Source organism: Nycticebus coucang, chromosome 5 (genome assembly GCF_027406575.1).
Source record: "Nycticebus coucang isolate mNycCou1 chromosome 5, mNycCou1.pri, whole genome shotgun sequence".
Lineage (NCBI taxonomy): Eukaryota > Metazoa > Chordata > Mammalia > Primates > Lorisidae > Nycticebus > Nycticebus coucang.
The window spans coordinates 8,576,136-8,595,032 of NC_069784.1; the positions used below are offsets into that span (position 1 = coordinate 8,576,136).

Sequence of the window (18,897 nt, forward strand, 5' to 3'; positions counted from 1 at the left end):
TCCACAATTAAACACAGCAAGAATGGCTGTGCCGAACTCAGTGGCTCCAAGTAAGCCTGGTCAACAGCACGTCCCTACCATAAATGTCAGTGACTTGAGACAATGCAGACACGGCAAACAAAATGTTCCATCACGATATGCACACCCACCATCCACGGTGCCTCTCACAGAAAAACTTTTCTCTAACACAACATGCATTATCACCATCTGCAATAAAACTTTACTTAGAAAAACATCTTACCTCACTAATTTTCATATGTAACACAAATCAATAGAGTAGTTTAATGTTTAATAAACAATTAACTATGAATCAAAATATAGTTACTAATTAGAGTAAAAATATATAGAAGTAGTCAAGCATTATACATAAAAGAATATGTTCAGCTGTTTTTAAAAGAGATCATAAGAAACTGAGAACAATTACAGAACTAAGAAAAGTTACAAGCCTTGACATTCCTAGATAAGGGGAAGCAACCAGGTGTTACTAATGAAACCACTTCCCTAGAACAAAAACCTTGAAAAAATAAACCACCTCCCTCCAAAGAGCAAAACCTTGAAAACATATAATGCATGATAAACCACATATGGAGACACAAAGATAATTGGAGACACAAAGATAATTTGTAAGCATAAGCAAAATAATGATTACATTGTTTTAACCCTGGAAAGAAAATGTATAAATACCAGACTTAAAAATCAATAAAGTGCAGCTACTTTTTTCATCACCCATGGTGTATAGTAGTCTGTCAATTCACCCTGCGTCGACCTTTCAATCCACCTGTAACGTTCACCCTGAACACCCTCGGACTGAGGCCCAACGACTGGCGGTCCGCGACATTACTACAACAGCAGTAATAATTACAGCCAATACTGTACCCTCGTGCATGGGAACAAAACTCAGAACTAAAATGTGTCTGCATCAGAATGTTTCATAGGAGTGTTTTATTCTGTGAAGAGGTTCAGCTTTATATTGATGTTTGGCTGTGACAAAGTCCATCACTTCTCATATTAGAACTTGGCAAAACTGTCCTTCCAGATGGTCATGGCCATTTCCATTTTCACGACACACATATCTCCCTCCTTCACTCCAGGCAGTAGAGTGGAAAAGTTGGGCAGTCTTGGGTATCCGAGCTAGGTTCAAATGTACTAGGTATGCAAATCATATGGCCGTTTGACTCTCACTTGCCGTCTCTAGAAAATGAGGGAAGTAATTCCTACTTGCAGAAGCTATTATGAAAATTAAATAGTACAATTTATGCAAAGTGCCTGACACTGAAAAGCTACCAAATAAATATGAAATCCTTTCCCTACCTCATATGGATATAACTTTATAGGCAATAAAGTAGCATTTGAGATAAAAACTTTTCAAAATTCTACTTGGTATGCAAAACTTATTAATCTTGAAGGTGCTATTTTTCACACTTATGTATTATTCAAATGTAAAAAAGGAAAGAAAAGAAAAACACTGCTGTCTTTAAATAGCATGCATTCCACTTCAGGCTATCTGTGGATGACAAGAAACCTGAAGTGATGCAGTAATGAGGCAGTTATTCTAAAATCAGTGCTGGAGTCCATGAGAACTGGGGGGAAACAGATGCCACAGCACCAGAGGTTATCGAGACTCAGTGCCTGAGGATTAAAGCACCAACTCATGCAAAATTCAAAGGAACAGAAAATATTCTAGTTCTAGTTATGTTACGATGAAAATACACAGGTGGCAGTCACCTTGGAACAGCTCGAGTTTTTCTATGAGGTCCAGAAATCATTTTGATAGAATCAAATGATCAATACTAATAAAAATATCCTTATTTTCCAAGATTTAAGACTGAGTCTACGAAGAAAATATGTTATTTTCTTAGAATCATGTTTAGAAGTCATGCAAAATAGTACCAGCCCAAAGCCCCAAAACCAATATGAAAATAAATCATACTGCTGAAAAGGAAATATTTCTGTCACCTTTAAAAACCATTTATTAAAACCTTTATGAAAGTACAACTAGAGTTTTAAGGATCATTCAAATGTATGTAGGTATTCAAATGATGTATGTATTATGTTATTAAGTTTGTTTGATACAATAACAGAGTGCAACAGAAAAAGAAAAAAAGACTTCACTCAAAATGTTGGACCAACAATGCATTTCTTTGATTATAGCCAATAAAAGTTTTCAGCGCAAACGTAGAAAAATTGTCTTTACCTTCTCTGAAAGTAATTAAAAAATAAAGTTTATATATATTTAACATTTAAGACACTCCAAGTCCATTACTTAATCTCAATATTCTACAGTGTAGGGGTTATTAACATATGCTTTACTTTTGAGAAGGTTAATACAAAAAAAGGGGGCATTAATTAACCTGTCAGAGATCACATAATTTTAAGTGGAAAACCTGGATTTCACTGGTTGACTCTACATGCCACACTTTCATTTACTACATAATGTTACACCATCTCTACCTCGTATTTGCATGGGATGTCAAGTGGAAGCAAGGGTGGGGGCTCAGTCTGTACGGTCAGGTGGCCTGCCCAGGCTGCCCACCTAATGACCATGTGATCTAAGACCCGAATGAGTTCAGACAGTTACACAACTTCTTCAGGTGTCTGAGTATCCCTGCTTTCCCCCAGGATAACCTGAACGTTTTTCCAAAACTAAATGTAGAACAGAAAAAGGCATTACCTTCCTACATACAACTCCACCCAGAGATGCAAATTCAGAAGTCATCCAGAAGATGTACCTCCCGCCCTGGCTCAAGAACCTTTTGCACAATTTGCTAAGCAGAAATGTCTGAGAGCAGCCAGACAGCACATAAAAATTAGGTTGCCGTAGATTATGAGCAAGGACATGATCATATTGACAAGTGACATATTTGCTAAAAGAATTTATGAGATTGGAAGAAGAAAGGCGAGATTAGAGTGTCAGGGGTTTTCAAGTCATGGTTAATTTAAAAAAAAAAAAAAAGACCACAATTCCTATAGAGCAGGCATCCTCAAACTTTTTAAACAGGGGCCAGTTCACTGTCCCTCAGACCACTGGAGGACCAGACTATAGTTTACAAAAAAAAAGAAAACTATGAACAAATTCCTATGCACACTGCACATATCTTATTTTGAAGTAAAAAACAAAACGGAACAAATACAGTCACACCACCTCATGTGGCACGCGGGCAGCAGTTTGAGGACCCCTGCTATAGAGTATCCTGTTTCTATGTTGTTGGATGACAAAAGGAAGCCAAGGAACTTCACGGTCAGTTACTAGTCTCAAATATAGATAAGTAGAAACATGTGATGCCACTTACACCAGGTGCTAAAAAAGAAGACAGTGAGAGATGACCTTGAAGGGATGCATGAAATGAAATAATTCTCAACATTAGGGTCTGAAGGAGACCTAGGGGTTAGTGGGGGTAAAAACCTACTAACAGTTACAAGGAACACTGTTCAAGTGATGTGCACACTAATAGCTCTAACTTAAGCATTTTAAAAGCTGTCCATGCAGCAAAAATCTTTGCAGCCCCCTATTATTATGAAATTAAAAAAAAAAAACCATTCAGAGTCTGAAAAATCAACTAATGTACTAGAGTAAGTCTAAACACTAATAAGTTTGAGAAGAGGGAAAAGGCTAGTTATGAAATGAATTATGCTTTCTTGCTTCCTGAGGTTGTTGTTTCCTGAATTAATTTTATTCCATACAGATTTCTAAGAGAGAAAAGGAACAGAACATAGACTATTTATTATTGGTAGAGCAATTTCTCCAAAATAGTAGCTCATAACTTATTAATGTGTAGTTACAACTACCCTATAGCTGCAGTAAAGAGAACAGTCTTCTGAGCACATAGTTAAACACATGTAACTAGACACAAGGTGTCTTTCCCCACTAGTAATGCTAATTTATGGGTTGGTGCCTAAGAAACTAACATTGCGGAGAGTAGTAGATTCTGTTCCATTCAAGACGACTTCACATGGAAACCAGCAAAATTGGATTACAGCAGTAAATAAATTTAAATAGAAACTCTAATCTATAATTTGAGGGTTACAAAAGTCTTTCAATCAAGCTCAAGACTTTATTATCAATGAAGCACTTATTACTTTCTATTTTTTTAATTATTCCCTTTGAAAACCCTTTAGGGAACTGGTACCAAAAGTGGTAAATAAACCCAAAGCATAACCTTCATCAGGTTTATACAATTCTTTACCAACTCTCTTGAAGGACATAGGTGGTTAGAAAGAGTGAGAGGGTAAACAGAAGTGGATGTCTTGCCCACAACCTACCCTGCGAACCACCTCAGTTCCAGCCGGCCCAGACCCAGGCCTTTTTCTTATTACACATTCGAGCATCCTTCCCACTTGGTGAGATTTCTAGAAGCTTAACCTCTTCTGAATTTTTCCCTACTTTTCCATTTTCTATACTTCTATTTTTTTCCCCTTGGCAATTCAGATTTTTCCTCCATATTTCTCAAAGTAGACCTTTGATTCTTAATCCCATGATCCACCACAATGACGCAGACTGAAAACTCACCACACCCCTACAATAGCTTCTTCCTCATCTCCATTCAACCTATACCTCATAAGAATAAAACACCCGAAGCCATGCCATTCTCCTATAAAAATGTTTTTAATTTCCCTTTGCAGAGGAATCTAATGGCTCCCATTTGCTTCCCACATCAAATCCAAACTCTTAATCATATGAATCACTATTTATCACTATTTATATGAACATCCATCAATATTTATATGAACATCTCCCTAGATTTTGATTAATTCTGTGTGTATGTCTGGAAGTTTACATGTATGTAATACTTGCTTTACACGATTTTGTCCTCCCACACTTAGGGATGGAAGACTGCTAATGAACCATTCCTCTTCAAATACCCCTGTATACTATGCTCACTCCCTCTTCTGCCCTAGGAATGCCCAGCCCCAGCATTCTATTTTCAAACTGACTTACCTGTCACAAACTCAAATGCCACCTCCTCCTGAAATCATCCCTAAGAACTTGGTCTACAAATAACTTCTCAAGCCTTCTAAGCCGCATGACACATACATCTCAACCTCTCTTAACAATACACAAAGCACTCCTACTGTGTAGATTATCTGCTCTCCTTATGGGTAGAATTCATGCCTCGTTTATTATTCTATGCCCCATGAATAATGCCTAGCTCATAGTAAATACTTGATATAATATATAGTTTAGTAAACAGGATTCAAATTTAATATAATAAAAAAGTACTCAAAGTTATCTGCTCTTCTACCAGAGATTTCATTAGAATTATAATAAATGAATAATTTAACCCATGATATTTCCATTTGGGCTCCCCAGACATCAAACCTTGAGATAAACATTCCAACACAGCAAGTTATAAGGAAGGCTGTCTTAGGAAACAGTAGTAGAGCAGGGGAAAGAGAAAGTGGGACATAAAATAGAAGAGATTCAAAAAAAGGGTTCAGGGGCAGTGCCTGTGGCTCAAGGAGTAGGGCCCCAGCCCCATATACCAGAGGTGGTGGGTTCAAACCCGGCCCTCACCAAAAACTGAAAAAAAAAAAAAGAGTTCAGTATCCAACAAGATGCCATTGTGCGCTTGGAGCTTCATCCAGGTAGGCAACTCTAAGCCAATATAGAACATAAAACTCAGAGTTATTCCAACAGAGGGGCAAGGGAGCTGGGATATTTCCTCACCAAGTCCTATTAGCCATTGCTTGAGGGTTGGTGGGAAGAGACATTCTCTGGCTCCACCAGTCTGCCCTGTGGACAGCTAGAGCGAGTGCCTACGGTCAGACAGAGCCCTCAGGCTAAGAGTTACAGGTGCTGGCACTTTTTAAAATGCGGTGGATGCTGGGAACAGGAGGCAATGAGAAGGAGCAGGTACCAACAGCATCTATTACACACAATAACAGACAGAATGGGAAGGGGAGCCACAAATGGACATGAATTTCTGACAGATTCTTGGAAGAATAGTGACTGAGAAATCAAAGAAACAGACCCAGCATATGCAGAAAGGCTGAAACCCATAAGGGGTGCTAGGAGAGGAGAGGGCTCAATCTTCAGATAGGATTGAGATTCAGAAGGTGACAGTGAAACATGAGGCTGGGAACAGAAGTCGATTTTGCAGAGCTTGGCAAACTACAGCCTGACACCTGTTTTCAAGTTTTTGCATTTTTAAAAGATTGTTTTAAAAAATATATATATATGACAATATATATATATGTGACAGAAACTATATGTGACCCACAGCAACTAAATTTTTATTCTCTGGCTTTTACAAAAACAAAAATTGCTCACCCTTGATTTATACAACAGTAAACACACATATAAGCTCTTTCCCAGCCCTGAAAGTAAGCCTGCCTGAAGCCAAGCACTTAGCCCTGCACAAAAACCTCAGCTATCTTCTCTGATTATACTAGAAAAAATAAGATAGCAAGTATAAATATTTGTGTTTAGTGGCCAGTTAAAGCCCTCATTGGCCTAGAAATTAAGGATTCTGAAGCTTAATGGCCAGTACCCTAGCCACGAAGCAAAATGCAGCAGATACTAGTAAAGAAACTGGCATCCTCTAGAATACCCGTAGATTAGAAAATGCTCTTAGATATAAAATATAACAGAGAGAAGTATTAGAAGATAAAACCAGGCAGGATCCTTCCCAATGGGAACAATATGTGGTATACAGTACACTTCCATGGTGAAGGATACAACTACAACTTAGACTTTACCTTATAAATGCAAACAATGTAACCTAATTAGACGTTGCTTCACATTAATGAACCCTCATATTAATCAGAAATAAATAGAATGTAAAAGCAGAGAAATCTTCCAGAATATAGAACAGTAGGACAAAAAAAAAAGAAACATAGAAGGTAAATCTAGAAATTCTTGATATGTGTTAAAATGTGTTTGAAAAAGACAAGAGACTATAGAAGGAGGTGATTATCAAAGAAATAAAGACGGTCTTTGACTTACAATGGTTTGACTTAATTTTTTGACTTTATAATGGTATGAAAGTCATATTCATTCAATAGAAATCATACTTCGAGGACCCACACAGCCATTCTGTTTTTTACTTTCAATATGATATTCAATAAATCATAGCATATTCAGTATTCATTCTAAAATAGGCTTCAATATGTAGATTATTTTTCCCAACTGTAGGTGAATGTGGGTGTTCTGAGCATGTTTAAGGTTGGCTAAACTAAGTGATGTTCAGTGGCTTAGCTGTATTAAATACATTTTCAACTTACTATATGTTTAACTTACGATGGGTTTATCAGGACATAGCCCCATCATAAGTGAAGGATCATCTGTGTAAGAGAAAAAAGTAAATAAAGAAGATCTATGAGTAAAGAAACAAGTAAGTAAATAAAGTTGTTCAGTTGAAACACAAAGATAAAGAAAAGATCCTAAAATCATCTAGAGATGTAAAAGAAACAAATAACCAACAAATGAATTAGAATTTGTCTGACATGAGTTTTTCATCATCAAAAGTGTTAGTAGAGAGGAAAGAAATGCTTTCAAACTTCTGAAAACAAATGATTTTCAACCAAGAATTCTATTTCCAGCCAAATGATTGGATCAATTAAATGTGAAAGTAGAATGAAGACCTTTCATCTTTGCAAGATCTCGTTCATTTTAACTCCTGTGTACCCTGTGTTAAAGGGTTAACTTGAAGATGTAAGCCATAAAGAAAACACAAAATTGAAAACAAAGCACCTTCTGGGAGAGAGTGAAAGGAAGTCTCACTACCCACGTTGGAATAACCTTAGAAGGTGATCAGTGCAGACTGGACCCGGTGGAGATAGGGTCCCAGGAGGGACGTCTCCAGAAAAGAAAAGGAACCTGCGTGAACTGAGAACTCTGAGAAAGAGGAGGATATGATAAAGTCTGTGGTAAAGGGTTCGAATAGATGATTCACTAGGAACAGTCTGCACGGAGTGACAGAAAAGTCCTCCGTTAAACTGAAGCAAATATAACTTCAACGGAGGCATAGAGAAGGGTGTGTCACACAAACACACTGTACCAAGCTCTGCAAATAAATTGCTCTGCAAATGGGAATGGCCTTTACTGACTTGCAAGACAACTATCAGGGTGAAAAGAGTTGAGAGTTCATCTTACAAAGTGGGGGGTTCAGAAGTGCCAACTACGGTTAATGGAATAAAAAAAGGAAGATTTAATTATATTTTTGAAGTACCAAAGTTAATCCATATGGAAACACACTACTGATATGATTGTATGTAGAAAAGGGGAATGGTGAGGTGAAGAGTAATATATATAAATTCACTCCTTATCTAGTATATCAAGAAGGAAATAGTATCTAAAGGTAATAAATCAAGAAATAGTTAGATATATATATATGTGTGTGTATATTCTAAGTAATACACGTGTGTGTATGTGTATTACTTAGAGATACAGACACAACTATCGTAAGAAAATAGAAACAGTTAAACCTTGGTCACCTCTGCAGGTAAGGAAGGGTGTAGATGGGGATTGTGGTTTTTCATAACAAATTCTTCTGTATTGTTTAATATTTTAACAACATGAATGTGTTATTTCAATAAATGAATGTTATTGAATAAAATGAATGAAAATATTCCTTATATGTCCCCTCTTAAGTAATATAAAACAAATGTGCTTAACTGCAGCTGAATACAATCCTGATTGTGAAGGGTGACAGTGATTATACAAAAAGTGATTGACGCCACCCCCACCAAAGCTGTACCACCACAACTGATGCAGATTTATTTTATGAGACAAATAGCAGCTCCTCCAGTAAGTGTCATGTAAATTGTCACAAGAATAGTTTATTTTATAGGGAGTACAACTCAAGTAAAAAAGCCATTAAGAAAGTCTTCTTTTCCCTTTAGAGATTTTGTTGTGCTGTGAGACATGTGCATGATGCTTTGAGCATTCTTAGTTTCAAAATCGTGCTTGCATCTCCTCCCCAGATACAACATAGATGGTAAAGATAATTATGCGCCCCATGCACTGGTGCACCCAAGGCGTCAGCAAATATGGCAAAGCTAGAGACTGTCAGCAAAAGTCTCAAGTCATTTCGGTCTCAGCTGAATACACTTCAGGAGGTAGCATTTGAGAAAAAAACAAAAAAAAATTTTTTTAAAGTGAAGAAAGCAAAATGCATCAGAGTCAGGAGCGGCGCCTGTGGCTCAGTGGGTAGGACGCCAGCCCCATTTACCAAGGGTGGTGGGGTTGAACCCGGCCATGGCCAAACTGCAAGAAAAAAATAGCCGGGTGTTGTGATGGGTGCCTGCAGTCCCAGCTACTCCAGAGGCTGAGGCAAGAGAATTGCCTATTCCCAAGAGCTGGAGGTTGCTGTGAGCTGTGACACTACAGCACTCTACTGAGGACAACAAAGTGAGATTCTGTCTCAAAAAAAAAAAAAAAATGCATCAAAGTCAACACCTTGAATTACACCTAGAAGTAAATTGTGGATCTAGAGGACAAAAATATAATGTTTTCCCTGTGGCTTATCCTATTAAGAAATCAGGACTCACTCATTTTGAGTTGGATTTTCAAAGGTTGTTGCAGGTAGACTACGTTGCAGTAATCTAATTTTAAGGGAGCCTAGACAGGAAATAAACATTCATATTGTTTCGTAAATGATCTAAGTAGTGTCTCTTGGCTTGGGTCTACCTGAATTAAACAAGAATTTCTTAATAGTAAATTATTGTCACTAAACTGAGTACCTTTTCTTCTACTTTCACCTGAAATTTGTATTTTTAAAGAACAGATAAATCTTGATGAAACATTGAAAATAATAAATATTCCTGATTTTAACTCTAACCCAACAGTGCTGATAAAGCAAACTGCTTAATAATATAAAAGAAGAAACCATTCTGGCCCTTAGGCAAAACTACGGAGGAAGGAACCCCAGCAACTCTAAGATCCGCCTCTTGCAGAGCTTGACTCCTACCAGCACCCTATAGTCCAACCCCTGCCCGCTACGAGGTCTGCTGGATGCTACCTCTGCCTTCCAACACACATCTCTCCTTGGTCCAGTCATTAGCAGAAGTAGTAAGGCCATATGGTGGGGAGCTAAGTAATACAGGAAAATCATTTAAACAGTAAGTGATATAAATAGAAGGGGAAACACTGATTATTTATAGGCAACCTATTATACTTGAGAACTAATAGGAGTAAAACACAAAAGAGGAGGCCGGGTTGGCCAGGTCTGCAAGGGAATGAGGAAAGCCCACTTTCTTCGGGGATAATAAACAAGGACATTGAAGAACAAGAAAAGACTTTGGCCTGGGGGTTCAGAAAATTGTAGTCCAATGAAAACGGATGCTATCATTCTTATATTTTCTCCGATAGAGAAAATATAACAAATTAAAATGCTTACTAAAGTTTAAACAGGCAGAAAATCCAAAAATCATTTTCTTTTCCTAAAATGCTCAATTTCTTTATGCTCCATAGTTTTAACACTTAATCAAGTTTCTTAACTCTAAGTCATATTTCTTTTAACACAGCATAATATTAAATTCCCTGAACAAATTATATTAAGAAATGCTTCCAGCCACATGTATGCTTATTTGTAAGTATGAAATATAACGAGTTCCGACTTCACCACTTAAATCAGGAAGTAGCACAGTGTACAATATAGAAAAGGGAAAAGTCAGCTTTTTATAACATACTTATTCTGATGGGACCAACCACCAAGTGACAAATGAATCATATTATTGACTATGCACTACATTTGTGTTGATTTGGTGAATGTATTGCTTAATGGTTGATGGCATGTCAGCCCTAAATTTACAAATACATATTTTCATGACTGTCATGCCAAGACATAAAACCTTTCCTATGAGCTAGTAAGACACTTAGTCCAGACCACACATCATTTTGTTAAACTGTTATATTTTTAAAATACTATAATTGTCTGAGCAAGTTATTTATAGCCGCCCACAATAATGCTACCCTACTTAATACAGAAGGTGTGTGTTTCAATTGCAGTCATTAGTTTTGCTGAGTTACATACAGCATGATGCAACACAGAAATCTGGGCTGAGCTTGTGTGGACGGATGAATTGGCAAAAGAGTATTTAAAGATGCTGCCTGGTGAGCTAACTATAAGCACATTGAGCAAAATGTAACTGTAAAGGCACGCTATCCCTGAACAATGCCATTAACTGCAGACTCCTGGGAAATAGAATGATGGGTTGGAATTAATCAAGAATGGCAGGAACTTCTTAGAAGCTGAGATGTTGGAGAGCTTGACACTGAGAGCCATAAACACAAACAGGGAGCCGGGCGCTGCGGCAGGCTGCATATGGTCCCAGCTTGTGGGAGGCTGAGGCAAGAGGATCACTTGAGCCCAAAGCCAGAGGTTGCTGTGAGCTATGATGCCGCAACACTCTACAGAGGGCAAGTGAGTAAGACTCTGTCTCAAAAAAAAAAAGAAAGAAAGAAAGAAATACAATGTCAAAACTGGGATCTTTAAGGTTTCGATGTCCATCATTAGCCAAATAATTACAATCCACAGTTTAAATTACTGAAGTAGGGATTTTAGTCAGGAAATAAAATGGATTCTGAATCATGAACATTAATTTACCAAGAAAAAGAGTTGGTTATCATCAGGAAAGTGTCCCACTTTGGATAACTACTGAAGGCAATTCAGAATGAAAGAAAATTCCTTGACTAATCAGCTGAATTTAGCCAGAGTATATAAGTTTAAGTCAGACGCTGTAGAATAAGAAATATTCTAGGGCCCTAAGCAAAATCTTTCAAAAGTACTCTCATTTACTCACTTCCCTACACTAATATATTTCTCTTCATCATGAATTCTAAATGCATACTCTTTTTTCAAGAACTCAGTGCATTTAAGAAAAGTCCTTCCTACTAATTATACCTCTTGTCAGAACTCATACATAGCAGGTTAAGACCCAGGAATGCTTCTGAATTGACACGATGAAAAAGAATTTTTCAATAGATAAAGTTTAGAAAAGACAGACAACATAAAAGAACAAATCTGAAATGATTCTACAGACTTTCCTTGAACACAGACAGAAAAATTTGAGAAGCCAAAATTCAACTGTCTACACTAAAAAAAAAAGTCAGTCTATCTCAACTTGCCAACTGGGAGGGGAAAAAATTTTCAGGGAGGTAACATAAATGGCTAGCAGCATATAGGATCTCCAGTCAAACTTTTTTGATATTTTTTAATATTTCAGCTTGTAAAAGTAAGTATAGCACTTGCATCTATATTTTTACTGGTTGAAATTGGTAACTCTCTAGGGTGGGAGGCTGATCTCTCCATGGGGCGCCTTGCAAAGGGCAAAGCACTTAGATGTGGCATCCCTGCGGGTTCATCAAGACCACCAAAAGGAAAAGAGCCCAGAGGCTCCCAAACAGGGCAAGACCTTCCTTGTGCTAAGAATCAGCAGGCTGGCGGGGCTAAACCCTTTGAACTCCTGATTAGCAGTTAAATTAGGGAGGCTGGCTTACTTGCCCTTGCAGAGGAGACTTGTTTTTCTCTCTCCCTTTCTTTTCTTTTCTTTTTTTTTTTGCAGTTTTTGGTGGGGCCAGCGCCCTACTCCTTTGAGCCACAGGCACCACCCTCTCTCCCCCTTTCTAAACCATTATTAGCCATTGCTGACAACTCACTACCCTACATTCCAGTTATCCAGACATTTCCTCTTTACCCAATCTTCCTGGGGGCTCGGGATTCTTTTAATCCTATCTTGGCACCTTTGCATTTTGCAAACACGCTTAATTAGCAGAGATCAATAAAAGGTTTCTGAGGGGTGGTGCCTGTGGTTTGACGGAGTAGGGCACCAGCCCCACATATTGGAGGTGGTGGGTTCAAACTCCAGTCCCAATTTAGAATCACTCACACTTGCATATGAAAAATGAAACACAACTATAGCCTAGGATGAAGGAGGGAAGGGGAGGGAAAGGGGAGGGGAGGGGGTGGGTTGATAGAGGGGGAGATAGTAGGGGGACCCCACCTATGGAGCACATTGCAAGTACAAGTTGGATCTATCAGGTGTAGAACACAAATGTCTTAACGCTGTAATTGGGTAAATGAGGTGAAGGCTATGTTGATTAGTAGGATGTAAGTGCTCCAATTTGTAGAAATAATCAACACATTGAATCCCATAATGGCATAAATGTATTTATGATCTATGTACAAATGACTAAATAAAAAATAAAAAGGAAAAAAAAACGTTTCTGAGAAGTCAGGAAGCTGCTACATCATCTCCTTCAGCCAAGGTCCTATGAGTCAGTGTACGTTCGCCTCCCCTCTTTCCAGGCTTCCTAGACTTTATGCATTAAGTTGATCTAGAGTCTCCTTATTTTCCCCAGTGTCAAGTCCTAACCCAGGTCGGAGCCCACAGTGAGAGCCCACCCTCTAGCGAGCATGTCTCTATGAGCGTACCCACATTGCATAAGCATCTATTGACATAAATACTAAAAGCAGAGTCTCCTATTCAGGCATTCCCCAAAACAGAACAAACAAAAACCAAAGACCAACTACAGCATAGAATTAAAAAGATTACTTTTCTAGGGTCAAAAAATGCAAATCTAGGTCTCAGCCATAATATTAGTATTGTAAGAGGCAAAACAAATAAAATAAAAAGGCAAAATTCTCAGTCATGATTTCATGAATATGTATAGACGATTGCAGGATCTTAACAATGTAGACAATCAAAAGTAAAACTAGCAGCACCCTGGACAATCTAACACAGAAAGGGTGAACTTCTTGTGTGATTATTTCAAAAACTTGTGGTTTGAGAGTTAGATGCAAACATTTGTGTTTTCCTATGTTTTCTCAACCATAAAGTCTACAGTCCCTTGTTCATGGTAAGGAAACTAACACTATATAACCAGGCCGGGTGCGGTGGCTCACTCCTATAATCCCAGCACGCTGGGAGGCTGAGGCAGGTGGATTGCTTGAGCTCAGGAGTCTAAAATTATCCTAGCATTGTGGCCAGCACCTGTAGGTCCAGCCACCTGGGAGGCTAAGGCAAGAGGATGGCTTGAGTCTAAGAGTTTGAGGTTGCTGTGAGCTATGACACCACGGCACCGCTACCAAGTACAATAAAGTGAGATTCTGTCTCAAAAGAGAAAAAACAAAACACTTTATAGCCAAGTTTATTAGCAGAAAAGGCCATGACACTCCAAAGTTAGTTCTGTTGAAAAATTTATATGGCTTAAAGAAAATAATAGTTAGGACTAGTACACTTAACATATTGCTCAGAGAATTGCTGGCTGCGGTCAAGAATACTTCCTTACTCAGATACCCATGACCCATGAAGCCTACCTATAAACACACATACACACATCAAAAAGTCAGAAACATCCTAAGCCAATCAAATTTTTCAAACCAAATGGTGTTATTCAATTTTATCCATCTAAAAAGCAGACAAGCCAGACCCAGAAGGCTGATGAAATCAGCCAAATTCAGCACTTAATGGAACCAATGATTTAACTTTTCATTACCAAGAGAGAATCACAGGACATTAGCATTAGTAGAAGCAGAGTTTAAAAAGAAACTGGAAGGGACCTAGCACCTACGTTACTCTGTATTTTGAAGCTTTTTCAAAAACCAAAGCTCATTGTCTAAAAACTCATCATGGAGCCTGTTAAAATCGCTTCTATGTCTTGGTTGGAAAGACATGATGGAGGTCGCCAAATGAACTGGCTTATATTCAAAAGGCTTAAGTCATTTTGGTCCACCGGTATAAAATAATAAAAGCACCAACTACTTAATGCTTCTATTAAAGCCAACAATTTAAAAGCTGCACTGTCAGCAACAGAGAATGTAATTTCAGAATTATAATGAAAAGGCTCCTGTAATAACTCATAAAAATAATGTACATGAGTTGAGATAGAGGGGGAAAGGTAGACAGTGCTCCAAAATAATATTTGATTCCCAATTACGTACAAAAGCATATCGAGATCTGACAAATTTTTCTTGTTCCAAGTGTATTTAAAAGTCATACTACTCCCCTCCATTTCCACTCCAAAAAATACAGATTTTTAAAGTACCTTGGAAGCTCTTGAATGCAGTCTCTTATTCAAATGAAGCATTCCTATTATAGTAATTTTTTAAGTTGCTTATAATTCAGTAAGCAGAATCCTTGCCCATCTTTTTCTCTTCCTTACAATCTGTTAAAGAAACTGAGCCTTTCATCAGTCATTATTGCATGAGCCGGACTCGGTAGTAATCAGGAAACAGTTTCCTTATTCTCCCATCACTGCATTCAAACATTCTGTCAGATCTCCCGCCTCTATCCTTGACATCTCTTTCAGATTTCTTTTCGTGATAACAATTTTGCTACCAGGTATTAAAAAGTTCAGTCCTGTCTACCTCAAAGCATGATTCTCATATTGCACTTGGAGCTTCTCCCCTCCCATCAGCTCAGGAATGACTCCTGGTGCAGGAGAAAAAAGTATGCAGAAAAGATGGGGGAGGAATCTGTTCCATCCTCCATGTTCCTTTCTTCTCTCCCCACCCCATCCTCAATGCCTTTCTATTTCTGAATCCTGAGAGAGGACAGGGATCCAAAAAGGAGCTATTATTTATAATACTCATTTGGCTATCAGCCCTCTGTCCTGATAGGCTTCCAAATACTGGATATCATGAGGCACGTATGTGGATTCCTGGGAAACCATCAGCCAGTTCCTGTTTCCTGCAGCGAACAGTGAGCTTGTTAGCAGTCTCCCTGGCATCATCACACTCCCTCAGCTCTGCCCCAGTAGGCAGCCTTCTTAGGAAGGGGCTCTTCCTGGGTTCACAGGAATAACAATGGATGCGCAACTTGACAAGCTGCTGGTGCCTACCTCCCTGCCTGAGGTCAAAGGCAGCTCTACTTACCTTCCTGTCCTTAGTCTTCCCCAGACGGAAGCAGAGACCTGTTATTATCATACCTTGATCCAAATTATGGGGAACCATAGGTCAGATTCTCTCAAGAAAATTCTCGCCCTGCTCAGGTAGAGGCATGGGGAAAGCCCACTTGTCTCTATAATTTGGCAAACATCAGCCAAGGATGGAGATGGCATTCTGCCCTCATATAAACAACCCTAAACTCTGGCTTCCCCGCTTTGAGAGAAAGATTTTCCTCCCCACCCTGCAGCAGAGGAGAAAGAGAGTGCCATATTGCTCTCTCCTCCTGTGAATTCTCTCTGAGAGTCTCTAATGAATCCCTCTTCTGAACAGACCACTGGCAGATGACAAGATGGGTGGTTTGGCCAACTTTCAGTAATTCCTCAGGGCTGGGTGAGAGAAACCTCACTCAATTCCTATGCTCTGAGGTCTCAAATTCTAAGAAAACAGAACAGCTCCTAGTCCTCCTGTGTTTTAGACGCAAAGTGACTTTCTAATAAAGCTCCTTGTTCTTTTTTGTTTGTTTTTTGTTTTGCATTTGCATTTATTTAAACACAGTTCTCAAACATTTAAGTGAAATTGGCCTTCCTTTGGTAAGCAAAGGACCTGAAAATAATATTTAAAAAATGAACGGGCAAAGTCTTCAGTTCATCCACGACACAGGTGTAGGGTTCCCTTCTCTTACCCCATGCTTTGAAGCACCCAGTTTTTTCATATGGTCTAAAGCTAGAAGAACAAGAGTACATTTGTGGTGGAATGTATTGTCACTTGCTGTTTGAAATACCATTATACCCTTTTAACGGTTTTAAGAAATAGCCTTTGAAGGCGTATATTGGGCAACTCGTCTTACTCCCTGCTATCTATATTATTACAGATTACATGGAGGCTGACAAATCCACACTAACATAAGCCATTAAGCATTTGTTGTACTGAAAGATTTTTAGTTCTAATACTAGCAGTACAGAGTTACAGAGCATGATTTTTAACACTTAGTTGCAGGTATATTAAGTATGGTGTGTTTCATGGACTGAAGAAAACGGCCATCTTGTCTTTAAATTTACTACTGACAACAAAAATCTGAACAGTTCTGCTAAGCACTGATATGTTAGAAAGAAAAGTAAAAATCAAACTGTTTATTGTTGCTTTTTGCCATTTGGTAGCATTTTATTCAGGCTTTGATCTTCACTATACCCTGGATTCAGTAAAAAGAAAATGCTTTTAGATGAAGTTTTGTACAATAGAAACTTCTCAGCAGTCAAAATTTACACAAAATACACGCAAAACATACTTTCCTGAAAACACTTAACTTTGAACAAAGCACGGAACTGCACAAATGCAGAATGAAAACAGCTTTTCAACTCCACCAAAAGTAGTCATCCTAACAGGTGTAAAAGTCACCTAACTTCACTAGGCACTGTTCACTTTTTAAAAGAGACAATAAAAAATATCGTCCACAAACAATATCCCAGCTGTAGGGTAGGTTTCAGAAAATCTTCACATGCCTCAATAGCGACGAGGTGAATACCATAGAGGTCTGGGACATGATCTGTATCCCCCACGACTGTAGTAAGGAGAAGGTGACCACCTTCTATAAATCTGGTCCCTGTCTGGAGCAGCTCTCCCTCCTCCTCCTCCACCTCCTTCCCTGTGTGACCTGCTGTTAGGAGTCTCCATCACCATAGCCTCCATCATACCCTCTGTCCTAATAATCCCCACGGCCTCAACTGCCATAGGTAGGTCTTCCCATGTAAATTCCTGGTGTTGGGGTGTGTGGCCTTTTTGTTCTAGAGAAATCAACTCTGATCCTACGACCATCAAGCTCCATTCCATTGGCACGTTCCTTAGCTTCCTTGGCATCATCTACATTTTCAAAATATACAAAGGCAAATCCTCTTGAACGCCTAGACTGCTGGTCGTATACTGCATAGACCGTATTTAGAGAACACGTCTCTTAGACCTCTTTCTGTGGTGTACAAGCTCAACCCAAATACTCCCAAGACAACAGCTGGGATCAGGATTCGCCCGATTCCCAACATGACGCCTGCGAGTAGACAGGGGAGAGTGGCTGTGGCCGTGACGTCTGCGACAATCTCGGCTGGAAGACGCGCTCCGAGATCGTCTAAGGAGCACGAACAAGACCGTGACCTTGCACAAGGCCTTCGAGAGCTTCTTGGGGATCTAGAGCTAGATTCAGATCTGGACCTGGACTTTGATCTGGAACGCCCGGAATCTTCCTTGGAGCCAGACATTGCAGGGGCATGCCTTGCAGATTTCCCCATCCGTGAGCACTTGACTTCTGGAAGTAGAACGGGACTCCCGCCACCGTAGTTCTGATCGCCGCTGTGGCTCGTGACTCCAGGCTGCTGTCGCCGCTCCACGTGCTTCAATGAAGCCGCCAACCTCTTGTGCCTTCTTACAGAGGCTCCGCTGCAGCCTCACACGACGCACCGGTTTCCGAGCTGCTCACCTAATAAAGCTCCTTAAATGAGAAGTTGTCTTTCATGAATTGCCACTGACTACCTGACAAGGAGAGACCCCAAACAACGGCTAAAGGGCCTCATTCTGAGTGGCTCTGTCCCTTGGCAATGAGCCCCTCCTTTTGAGATTCTATGATCTCGCCCACATGAAAAGGGCTAAGGCAAAGGCAATTCTAGGCGTCGTGGCAGCAAAAGAAGAGTGCAGCGTTATCCTAAATGGCATTCTTCTTGGGGTGAACAAATTAAGCTGTTTCAGTCCCCACACTGACTAATCCAGGTACCATATCACACTAGAATAAAAATAAAAACCCTTTCATCATAAAATTGGTAAACGTATTTTGAATTAGCAATAAATTAGGACACTGTCAGTATATCTACTAGCTAACTAGAAAAGCAGAGTCCTCAAGTTTAGGAGATGGATTAATTCACAGCTTTCTTTAAGATTTAGGAAAATAAAATCCAACCGTATATACTATGCTTGTTTTATTTTATTTATTTTGTTTGTTTGTTTGTGTTTTCTGGGGGGGTGTACAATTTCTACATAAATTTAATAACCAGAAAGGTGTTAATTCTATAAATTTCATATAACTTATCTT

The 18,897-nt window shown here is 39.0% G+C and overlaps 1 protein-coding gene and 1 pseudogene across 4 annotated transcripts in view; both read right to left on the bottom strand.

Annotated features, from left to right (window-relative positions):
• Positions 1–18,897, bottom strand: part of SLC44A5 (solute carrier family 44 member 5) — a 370,252-nt gene that overhangs the window by 328,481 nt on the left and 22,874 nt on the right. The window lies entirely within an intron of this gene.
• LOC128586413 (transformer-2 protein homolog beta-like) lies at positions 17,328–18,103 on the bottom strand (annotated as a pseudogene).